Consider the following 12340-nt stretch of genomic DNA (forward strand, 5'->3'; position numbering starts at 1 on the left):
CATGGCAACCCCAACACGACCACATCATGCAGATTATGCAACACCAGAAAGCGAATAACCTCCTGATGTGCAGGAGCCATGCACATGGTCAGCTGGGTCCAGTACTGAGGCTTATTCTTGGCCAAAGGCGTAGCATCAATTCCTCCCAATGGCATAGGACACTGCAAGGGCTCCAAGAAAAACCCACAACGCCTAGCATACTCCAAGTCCATCAAATTCAGGGCAGCGCCTGAATCCACAAATGCCATGACAGAATACGATGACAAAGAGCAGATCAAGGTAACGGACAGAAGAAATTTTGACTGTACCGTACCAATGGTGGCAGACCTAGCGAACCGCTTAGTGCGCTTAGGACAATCAGAGATAGCATGAGTGGAATCACCACAGTAGAAACACAGCCCATTCAGACGTCTGTGTTCTTGCCGTTCAACTCTGGTCAAAGTCCTATCGCACTGCATAGGCTCAGGTTTAAGCTCAGGTAATACCGCCAAATGGTGCACAGATTTACGCTCACGCAAGCGTCGACCGATCTGAATGGCCAAAGACATAGACTCATTCAGACCAGCAGGCATAGGAAATCCCACCATGACCATAAGGGCTTCAGAGAGACCTTTTCTGAAAATAGCTCCGAGCGCACCTTCATTCCATTGAGTGAGTACGGACCACTTTCTAAATTTCTGACAATATACCTCTATCTCATCCTGACCCTGACACAGAGCCAGCAAATTTTTCTCTGCCTGATCCACTGAATTAGGTTCATCGTACAGCAATCCGAGCGCCAGGAAAAACGCATCGATATTACTTAATGCAGGATCTCCTGACGCAAGAAAAATGCCCAGTCCTGAGGGTCGCCACGTAAAAAAGAAATAATGATCCTAACTTGCTGAACTGGGTCACCAGAGGAGCGGGGTTTCAAAGCCAGAAATAGTTTACAATTATTTTTGAAACTCAGAAATTTAGTTCTATCTCCAAAAAACAAATCAGGAATAGGAATTCTCGGTTCTAACATAGAATTCTGAACCACAAAGTCTTGAATATTTTGTACTCTTGCCGTGAGCTGATCCACACATGAAGACAGACCTTTAATATCCATCGCTACACATGTGTCCTGAACCACCCAAATGTCTAGGGGAAAAAAAGGCAAAACACAGTGCAGAGGAAAAAAAATGGTCTCAGAACTTCTTTTTTCCCTCTATTGAGAATCATTAGTACTTTGGGCCTCCAGTACTGTTATGATAAGGTAATTCAGTACCACAATGGACATAGAGGTCAGAGCACATACAGTGACCTGACAATAACCTAAAAACATAGAATGAGCTCTGAGACGTGGGAACTCTGCTGACCGCAATCCCTAATCCTCTCCAACCACACTAGAGGCAGCCGTGGATTGCGCCTAACGCTCCCTATGCAACTCGGCACAGCCTGAGAAACTAGCTAGCCTGAAGATAGAAAATAAGCCTACCTTGCCTCAGAGAAATACCCCAAAGGAAAAGGCAGCCCCCACATATAATGACTGTGAGTTAAGATGAAAAGACAAACGTAGAGATGAAATAGATTTAGCAAAGTGAGGCCCGACTTTCTGAACAGAGCGAGGATAGGAAAGGTAACTTTGCGGTCAACACAAAACCCTACAAAAACCACGCAAAGGGGGCAAAAAGACCCTCCGTACCGAACTAACGGCACGGAGGTACACCCTCTGCGTCCCAGAGCTTCCAGCAAGCAGGAAAAAACAAATAGACAAGCTGGACAGAAAAAACAGCAAACAAAATAGCAAAGCGGAACTTAGCTATGCAGAGCAGCAGGCCACAGGAACGATCCAGGAGGAAACAGGTCCAATAATAGAACATTGACTGGAGGCCAAGATCAAAGCACTAGGTGGAGTTAAATAGAGCAGCACCTAACGACTTCACCACATCACCTGAGGAAGGAAACTCAGAAGCCGCAGTACCACTTTCCTCCACCAACGGAAGCTCACAGAGAGAATCAGCCGAAGTACCACTTGTGACCACAGGAGGGAGCTCTGCCACAGAATTCACAACACAGATCTGACCCGCTGCATGCAACATATACCATTCAAATGTCCAAGAAATTACGCCAGGTGAGAGAGGGAGGGGAAGAAGGAGGTGGAGGAGGACAGTCCACAGCAGGGGACAATTAGCAGATTGCAGTTAATACAACATTTGACTACCAAAAATGATTTCTTCTTAGTATAACTTCAGCTGTTCTGTGAAGATCTCAGAGATTTGAGAACTTTAGGAATCAAACAGCATTATGAAAACCAAGGAGCCCACCAGACAGGTCAGGGATAAAGTTGTGGAAAAGGGTAAAGCAGGGTTAAGTTATAAAAAAACAATGGACCAAGCATCTCACGGAGCTCTGTTCAATCCATCATCCAAAAATGGAAGGAATAAACCACAACTGCAAAATTACTAAGACATGCATGGCCGTCCACCTAACCTGACATCCCAAGCAAGGAGAGCATTAATTAGAAAAGCAGCCAAGAGACCCATGGTCACTCTAGAGGAGCTGCAGAGATCCACAGCTCAGGTGGGAAAATCTGTCCACAGGACAAGTATTATTCATATAGTTCACTTATCTGATCTGTATGGAAGAATGGCAAGAAGAAAGCCTTTTTTGAAAGTAAACCATAAAAAGTCTCGTTTGCAAAAAGCTTATGCAGAGGACACAGCATTTGGAGGAAGGTGCTTTGGTCAGATGAGACCAAAGTAGATCTTTTTGGGCTAAATGCAAAATGCTATCTGTGGTGGTAAACTAACACTGCACATCATCCTGAAAACACCTTCCCCACTGTCACACATGGTGGTGGCAATTTCCTGCTGTGGGGAGGCTTTTCTTCAGCAGGGACATGGAAGCTGGTCAGCATTAATGGGATGATGAATTGAGCTAAATAAAGGGCAATCCTAGAAGAAAACCTGTTTAAGGCTGCAAAAGACTTGAGATTGGGGTGTAGGTTCAGCTTCCAGCAGGACCATGACCCTAAACATCCTGCCAGAGCTACAATGAAGGCTTTAAATCTAAGCATATTCATGTGTGTGAACGACCCAGTCACAGTCCAGACCGAAATCTCAGGGAATCAGTGGAAATCGCTGATCACAGAAGTCTCCATGCAATCTCACTGAGCGAGAGCGAGGGGCAAAGAGAGGGCAAAATGTCACCTCTAGATGTGAAAAGCTGGAGAGACAGACCCCAAAAAACTGAAAAGTGGTCCTGCAAAGTATTGACTCAGTAAGGATGAATACAAATGCATGTTAATTTTTAGATAAATTTTTTACACTTCACAAATACTTTCTACTTTGTGTTGGTATTACATAAAATCCTAATAAAAACAGTTAAGCTTGTGGGTGCAATGTGAAAAAAATGTGGAAAAGTTCACAAATTATAGTAGTTTTTCAAGTGGTAGGGGCTGAAATGGTCTTCCAAAATTTTTTTCTGTACTAAAAACCCTCCATACCCTTTTGTAAAGCAGGAGAAAAAGACATTTTTTCTCTGTAAAAAGACAAAAAGACAGTGAGTGATTATTAACAGATTTCATGCTACTGAGACCCCCGTAAACAGCCAATTTTACAAAGGGATGATATGTCCAGCTGCTGTTCTTGAGAAAAAGATGAATGGCATCCAGCATAATACACAAAAAGCTCAACGATCTGTTGCTCTCTACATTGGTACATTCTGTAGCACTACAATATTGGGGAAGATTTGATAATGGAAATTTTGGTAAAATTCGGTCTTTTAAGCCACATGCAAAACTGGATAATTGCACATGTTTCAGGTTGATGTTAGACCCCGATCTCACCAGGTCTTGACATCGTGGAGGCGGCAGGTATCTGGGTGGCATGGCACCGCTGTAGGCAGATGTGTAGTGTATATATTTCTTGCTGTCATTACTGGTTAGAGCCATCTCTCCCTACGGACAGAGCAAGGACAACGTTTGACTTGGGGACTTAAACTTTGAAGACAGAAATAAAATCTTGCATAACTCCGTCATCTGCTTCAAAGCAAAGTTCACTTCACAAACCTCGTGTGCGTTCAGTATAAAGATAGAGCAGAGCGTGACATTTGCAGTTGTAAATGTTGTGTTACTCGGGTCAGTTGCTGAAAGTTTGGGGGCTTGGAAGAAAACGAGTAACCCTTCGATATGCTGAGTATATGAGAACGTCTAACCAAACCCACTGGATACAAAATGTGTAACTATGTGGAATATAACCCTCAACCTCCCATGTGGGGTATATTTAGTACCCCACTTAATATTTCTTGACATTTTCCTACCAATACTGAAACTATATACCGTATTTGTTGTTCACTGTAACTGAATTTTACAACATAGGGCAGACATTGTTCAAAAAACAAGTTAAAAATCCTACAGCCCTGAAGATTTCCCAGCCAAGTTTATCATTGGGTGCTAGAAATACCCCAATTGGGACTTCGTATTATGAATCAGTATTTTGAGTCAAAAGTTATTTTTCATTATTGTAGGTAAATTTTGCTAAGTAGCAAATATCTTTTTAGTGGGCGAACCATATTTCTTCTGTAACCATCAGCTTTAGAGCGCTTTTTCTTGTTTTTTGCATATGACACAGTTTAGAACTTTACAGCATTCAAGAAAGGAAGGCTAGTGAAATAAGGCTGTTGTCTGACTTAGCACGGCTGGATGACGTCATCATTCAGCGCGGCTGTTTCAGACAGAAAGTTACCGGGATGTGCTATGGCTGCTGGGAACATGCGGAGAGGTGAGTGGGTGCTGTGTGTGTGTGAGTGTGCCTGCATGTGTGTGGCTGTGGGTGTGCCTGCGTGTGTGCGGCTGTGTGTGTGTCAGTGTGTGCGTCACTGCCTCCATGTGTGCAGCTGTGTGTGTGGGGGGGAGGCAATGATGATGGTGCTGGAGGCAATGATGATGATGGTGCTGGGGGCAATGATGATGGTGGTGGGGGCAATGATGATGGTGCTGGAGGCAATGATGATGGTGGTGGGGGCAATGATGATGGTGCTGGAGGCCAAGATGATGTGGTGGAGCAATGATGATGGTACTGGAGGCAATGATGATGGTGGTGGGGGCAATGATGATGGTGCTGGAGGCAATGATGATGGTAGTGGGGCAATGATGATGGTGGTAGGGGCAATGATGATGATGGTGGTGGGGGAAGCAATGATGATGGTGGTGGGGCAATGATGATGATGATGGTGGTGGGGAGGCAATGATGATGTTGGGAAAGAAAGCAATGATGGTTGTGGTGTAAAGGACAAAGATGGTAGTGGTGGAAAGGACAATGGTGGTGGGGGAGGAGGCAATGATGGAGGTGGTAATGAGTACAATGGTGGAGGGGGAGAACAATTATGATGGTGGAGGGTGCTGCATTATACCCTTTCAGGGGGCTGCATTATACCCTATGAGGGGGCTACATTATAATTCTGTGGGGGCTGCATTATTCTCTGAGGGGGCTACATCATACTATATGAGGGGAGCTGCATTATGCCCTATGAAGGGCTACCTTACGAGGGGTAGGCATCATACTCTGAGGGGGCTACATTATATTCTGTGGAGGGGCTGCATTATATAATATGTGGGGGCCGCATTATTCTCTCAGGTGGCTACATCATACTATATGAGGGGAGCTGCATTATGCCCTATGAGGGGGCTACAGTATATTCTCTGGGGGGTTGCATTATACTCTGAGGGGCTACATTATATTCTGTGGAGGGGCTGCATTATGCCATATGAGGGAGCTACATTATATTCTATGGGGGGGCTGCATTATACCTTATATTATATTTTGTGGGGTGCTGTATTAAACCATATGAGGGGGACGGCATTATATTCCATGAGGAAGGCTACATTATATTCTATGAGGGTCTGCATTACATTCTATGGGGGGCTGCATTATATTCTGTGGGAGGCTACATTGTATTCTATGAGGGGGGCTACTTTATATTCTATGAGGGGGCTACCCCAACCCTTGGTACATAATTAAGACATGTACTACCTTGTATTATGCCCTGATATTAGCATGTTTCACTGCACAATTGATGGTCTTGAATGTATTTCTATGTAGCTACATAGTGGGCCCCAAGAATTATTTTCTCTGGTGGGCCCAAGGTCTTCCAGTCTGACGCTGTCCATGGCCCCTTACCAACCTGAGAATACCAGCCCCGCGCTGTCTGCTTTAGCTTGACTGGTTGTAAAAAAATGGGGAGGATCCCATGCCACTTTTTAAAATTATTTATTTAAATTATTTTATTTAAAAACGGCGTGGGAACCCCTCTATTCTTAATAAACAACCTTTCTAAAGCCTGCAACTATCAGAATAAAAATAGATAAACACGGCACTCTGTGAGGATATGCCTGGCTGGTTATTAAAAATACAGGGGAACTCACACCGCTTAAAAAAAAATTATTAATTTAGAGTGCGGTCCCCAGCTGATGAATGCTCCGATCAGCCGCCGCCTGCTCTCACTGTTAGGCCGGCATCACACTAGCAAGTTTTATGAATGTATGAGAGGTGCAGAAAATACGGATTGCACACGGTACAATGCATCTCTATGCCCCAGCTCCTATCAGCCGTATTTTACTGATCCGTATTATACGGTCTTCTACAGCCGTAGAAAATCGCAGCATGCTGCATTTGTCAGTGTATTGTGCAAAAAATCGCCAATGAAAGTCTATGGGGGCGAGAAAAATACGGATTACACACGGACCAGCAGTGTGACTTGTGAGAAATACACAGCGGTGTTCTATAGAAAAGCCGGTAATTCAGTGCGGTGTACAGTAACATCACACTGACAGGTTACAGTAGAATAGCTAAAACAAATGTCTACACATAGTATAGATATAGATATATATATGTCAGTGAGACACATATATATATATATATATATATATATATATTAATATTTCATACAGCGCTAGATAGCAGAAAAGCCGGTAATTCAATTGCCGGCTTTTCCTATCTCCTTCTCAAACCCGACATGATATGGACATGGTTTACATACAGAAAACCATCTCATATCCCTTATTTTATTACATATTCCTCTTTAGTAATGTAAGAAGCGTCTTGGTGTAAAATTTGGGGTCTCTAGCTATTAAATTAAAGGGTTAAATCGTGGAAAAAATTGGCGTGGGCTCCCGCGCAATTTTCTCCGCCAGAGTAGTAAAGCCAGTGACTGAGGGCAGATATTAATAGCCTGGAGAGGGTCCATGGTTATTGCCCCCCCCCTCGGCTAAAAACATCTGCCCCCAGCCACCCCAGAAAAGGCACATCTGGAAGATGCGCCTATTCTGGCACTTGGCCTCTCTCTTCCCATTCCCGTGTAGCGGTGGGATATGGGGTAATGAAGGGTTAATGTCACCTTGCTATTGTAAGGCTACATTAAGCCAGATTAATAATGGAGAGGCGTCAATTATGACACCTATCTATTATTAATCCAATAGTATGAAATGGTTAAAAAACACACACATTATTACAAAGTATTTTAATGAAATAAAGACACAGGGTGTTTTAATATTTTATTATACTCTTAATCCACATAGGGGCAGTATTATTACATATATTTTAGTGGTCCATTTTTTTTACCTTTGCTGTTTCAAGAAGATACAGATGAGGTATGGGACAAGGGTATGTGATCAGATGTGTTATGTTTGCTAATGACAGGTGTTATGAAGGCAATCCAGAAACACAGTGTGCTTAGCGATCAGAGCGCACACAGTGATCTGACAAATACCCAAAAATACAAGAACGAGCTCTGAGACGTGGAAACTCTGTAGACTGCACACCTGATCCTATCCTAAACACAACTAAAAGCGGCTGTGGATTGTGCCTAACAACTACCTAGGCAACTCGGCACAGCCTAAGAAACTAGCTAGCCTGAAGATAGAAAAATAGGCCTGACTTGCCCCAGAGAAATTCCCCAAAGGAAAAGGCAGCCCCCCACATATAATGACTGTGAGTAAGATGAAAAGACAAAACGTAGGGATGAAATAGATTCAGCAAAGTGGGGCCCGATATTCTAGGACAGAGCGAGGATAGTAAAGCAAACTTTGCAGTCTACAAAAAACCCTAAAGCAAAACCACGCAAAGGGGGCAAAAAAAACCCACCGTGCCGAACTAACGGCACGGCGGTACACCCTTTGCGTCTCAGAGCTTCCAGCAAAACAAAAGACAAGCTGGACAGAAAAAAAGCAACAAAAAAGCAAAAAGCACTTAGCTATACAGAGCAGCAGGTCACAGGAACAATCAGGAGAAGCTCAGATCCAACACTGAAACATTGACAAGGAGCAAGGATAGCAGCATCAGGCGGAGTTAAGTAATGAAGCAGTTAACGAGCTCACCAGAACACCTGAGGGAGGAAGCTCAGAAGCTGCAGTACCACTTGTGACCACAGGAGTGAATTCAGCCACAGAATTCACAACAGTACCCCCCCCTTGAGGAGGGGTCACCGAACCCTCACCAGAGCCCCCAGGCCGACCAGGATGAGCCGCATGAAAGGCACGAACAAGATCGGAAGCATGAACATCAGAGGCAAAAACCCAGGAATTATCTTCCTGAGCATAACCCTTCCATTTAACCAGATACTGGAGTTTCCGTCTAGAAACATGAGAATCCAAAATCTTCTCCACAATATACTCCAATTCCCCCTCCACCAAAACCGGGGCAGGAGGCTCAAAAGATGGAACCATAGGTGCCACGTATCTCCGCAACAACGACCTATGGAATACATTATGTATGGAAAAGGAGTCTGGGAGGGTCAAACGAAAAGACACAGGATTGAGAACCTCAGAAATCCTATATGGACCAATAAAACAAGGTTTAAATTTAGGAGAGGAAACCTTCATAGGAATATGACGAGAAGATAACCAAACCAGATCCCCAACACGAAGTCGGGGACCCACACGGCGTCTGCGATTAGCGAAAAGTTGAGCTTTCTCCTGGGACAAGATCAAATTGTCCACTACCTGAGTCCAGATCTGCTGCAACCTATCCACCACAGAATCCACACCAGGACAGTCCGAAGACTCAACCTGTCCTGAAGAGAAACGAGGATGGAACCCAGAATTGCAAAAAAATGGAGAAACCAAGGTAGCCGAGCTGGCCCGATTATTAAGGGCGAACTCAGCCAACGGCAAAAAGGACACCCAATCATCCTGGTCTGCAGAAACAAAACATCTCAGATATGTTTCCAAGGTCTGATTGGTTCGTTCGGTCTGGCCATTAGTCTGAGGATGGAAAGCCGAGGAAAAGGATAGGTCAATGCCCATCCTACCACAAAAGGCTCGCCAGAACCTTGAAACAAACTGGGAACCTCTGTCAGAAACAATATTCTCAGGAATGCCATGCAACCGAACCACATGCTGAAAGAACAAAGGTACCAAATCAGAGGAGGAAGGCAATTTAGCCAAGGGCACCAGATGGACCATTATAGAAAAGCGATCACAGACCACCCAAATGACTGACATCTTTTGAGAAACGGGAAGGTCAGAAATGAAATCCATCGAAATATGTGTCCAAGGCCTCTTTGGGACCGGCAAGGGCAAAAGCAACCCACTGGCACGAGAACAGCAGGGCTTAGCCCTAGCACAAATCCCACAGGACTGCACAAAAGTACGTACATCCCGTGACAGAGATGGCCACCAGAAGGATCTAGCCACTAACTCTCTGGTACCAAAGATTCCAGGATGACCAGCCAACACCGAACAATGAAGTTCAGAGATAAGTTTATTAGTCCACCTATCAGGGACGAACAGTTTCTCTGCTGGACAACGATCAGGTTTATTCGCCTGAATTTTTTGCAGCACCTGCCGCAAATCAGGGGAGATGGCAGACACAATGACTCCTTCCTTGAGGATACCCGCTGGCTCAGATAAACCCGGAGAGTCGGGCACAAAACTCCTAGACAGAGCATCCGCCTTCACATTTTTAGAGCCCGGAAGGTACGAAATCACAAAGTCGAAGCGGGCAAAAAATAACGACCAACGGGCCTGTCTAGGATTCAAGCGCTTGGCAGACTCGAGATAAGTCAAGTTCTTATGATCAGTCAATACCACCACGCGATGCTTAGCTCCTTCAAGCCAATGACGCCACTCCTCGAATGCCCACTTCATGGCCAGCAACTCTCGATTGCCCACATCATAATTACGCTCAGCGGGCGAAAACTTCCTGGAAAAGAAAGCACATGGTTTCATCACTGAGCAATCAGAACCTCTCTGTGACAAAACCGCCCCTGCTCCAATCTCAGAAGCATCAACCTCGACCTGGAACGGAAGAGAAACATCTGGCTGACACAACACAGGGGCAGAACAAAAACGACGCTTCAACTCCTGAAAAGCTTCCACAGCAGCAGAAGACCAATTTACCAAATCAGCACCCTTCTTGGTCAAATCGGTCAATGGTTTGGCAATGCTAGAAAAATTACAGATGAAGCGACGATAAAAATTAGCAAAGCCCAGGAACTTTTGCAGACTTTTCAGAGATGTCGGCTGAATCCAATCCTGGATGGCTTGGACCTTAACTGGATCCATCTCGATAGTAGAAGGGGTAAAGATGAACCCCAAAAATGAAACTTTCTGCACACCGAAGAGACACTTTGATCCCTTCACAAACAAAGAGTTAGCACGCAGGACCTGAAAAACCATTCTGACCTGCTTCACATGAGACTCCCAATCATCTGAGAAGATCAAAATGTCATCCAAGTAAACAATCAGGAATTTATCCAGATACTCACGGAAGATGTCATGCATAAAAGACTGAAACACAGATGGAGCATTGGCAAGTCCGAACGGCATCACTAGATACTCAAAATGACCCTCGGGCGTATTGAATGCAGTTTTCCATTCATCTCCTTGCCTGATTCTCACCAGATTATACGCACCACAAAGATCTATCTTAGTGAACCAACTAGCCCCCTTAATCCGAGCAAACAAGTCAGATAACAATGGCAAGGGATACTGAAATTTAACAGTGATCTTATTAAGAAGGCGGTAATCAATACACGGTCTCAGCGAACCATCCTTCTTGGCTACAAAGAAGAACCCTGCTCCCAGTGGTGATGATGACGGGCGAATATGCCCCTTCTCCAGGGATTCCTTCACATAACTGCGCATAGCGGCGTGTTCGGGCACGGATAAATTAAATAATCGACCTTTAGGGAATTTACTACCAGGAATCAAATTGATAGCACAATCACAATCCCTATGCGGAGGTAGAGCATCGGACTTGGGCTCTTCAAATACATCCTGATAATCAGACAAGAACTCTGGGACCTCAGAAGGGGTGGATGACGAAATCGACAAAAATGGAACATCACCATGTACCCCCTGACAACCCCAGCTGGATACCGACATGGAATTCCAATCCAATACTGGATTATGGGTTTGTAGCCATGGCAACCCCAACACGACCACATCATGCAGATTATGCAACACCAGAAAGCGAATAACTTCCTGATGTGCAGGAGCCATGCACATGGTCAGCTGGGCCCAGTATTGAGGTTTATTCTTGGCCAAAGGTGTAGCATCAATTCCTCTCAATGGAATAGGACACCGCAAAGGCTCCAAGAAAAACCCACAACGTTTAGCATAATCCAAATCCATCAGATTCAGGGCAGCGCCCGAATCCACAAACGCCATGACAGAAAACGACGACAAAGAGCATATCAAGGTAATGGACAGAAGGAATTTGGACTGTACAGTACCAATGACGGCAGACCTAGCGGACCGCTTAGTGCGCTTAGGACAATCAGAAATAGCATGAGTGGAATCACCACAATAGAAACACAGACCATTCAGACGTCTGTATTCCTGCCGTTCAACTCTAGTCATAGTCCTATCGCACTGCATAGGCTCAGGTTTAACCTCAGGCAGTACCGCCAAATGGTGCACAGATTTACGCTCGCGCAAGCGTCGACCGATCTGAATGGCCAAAGACAAAGACTCATTCAAACCAGCAGGCATAGGAAATCCCACCATGACATCCTTAAGAGCCTCAGAGAGACCCTTTCTGAACAAAGCTGCCAGCGCAGATTCATTCCACAGAGTACTGACCATTTCCTAAATTTCTGACAATATACTTCTATATCATCCTGACCCTGGCACAAAGCCAGCAAATTTTTCTCAGCCTGATCCACTGAATTAGGCTCATCGTACAGCAATCCGAGCGCCAGGAAAAATGCATCGACACTACTCAATGCAGGGTCTCCTGGCGCAAGAGAAAATGCCCAGTCTTGAGGGTCGCCGCGCAAAAAAGAAATAATAATCAAAACCTGTTGAATAGGATTACCAGAAGAATGAGGTTTCAAGGCCAGAAATAGCTTACAATTATTTTTGAAACTTAGA

The sequence above is a fragment of the Ranitomeya imitator genome, chromosome 2 (genome assembly GCF_032444005.1).
Source record: "Ranitomeya imitator isolate aRanImi1 chromosome 2, aRanImi1.pri, whole genome shotgun sequence".
Taxonomy (NCBI): Eukaryota; Metazoa; Chordata; class Amphibia; order Anura; family Dendrobatidae; genus Ranitomeya; species Ranitomeya imitator.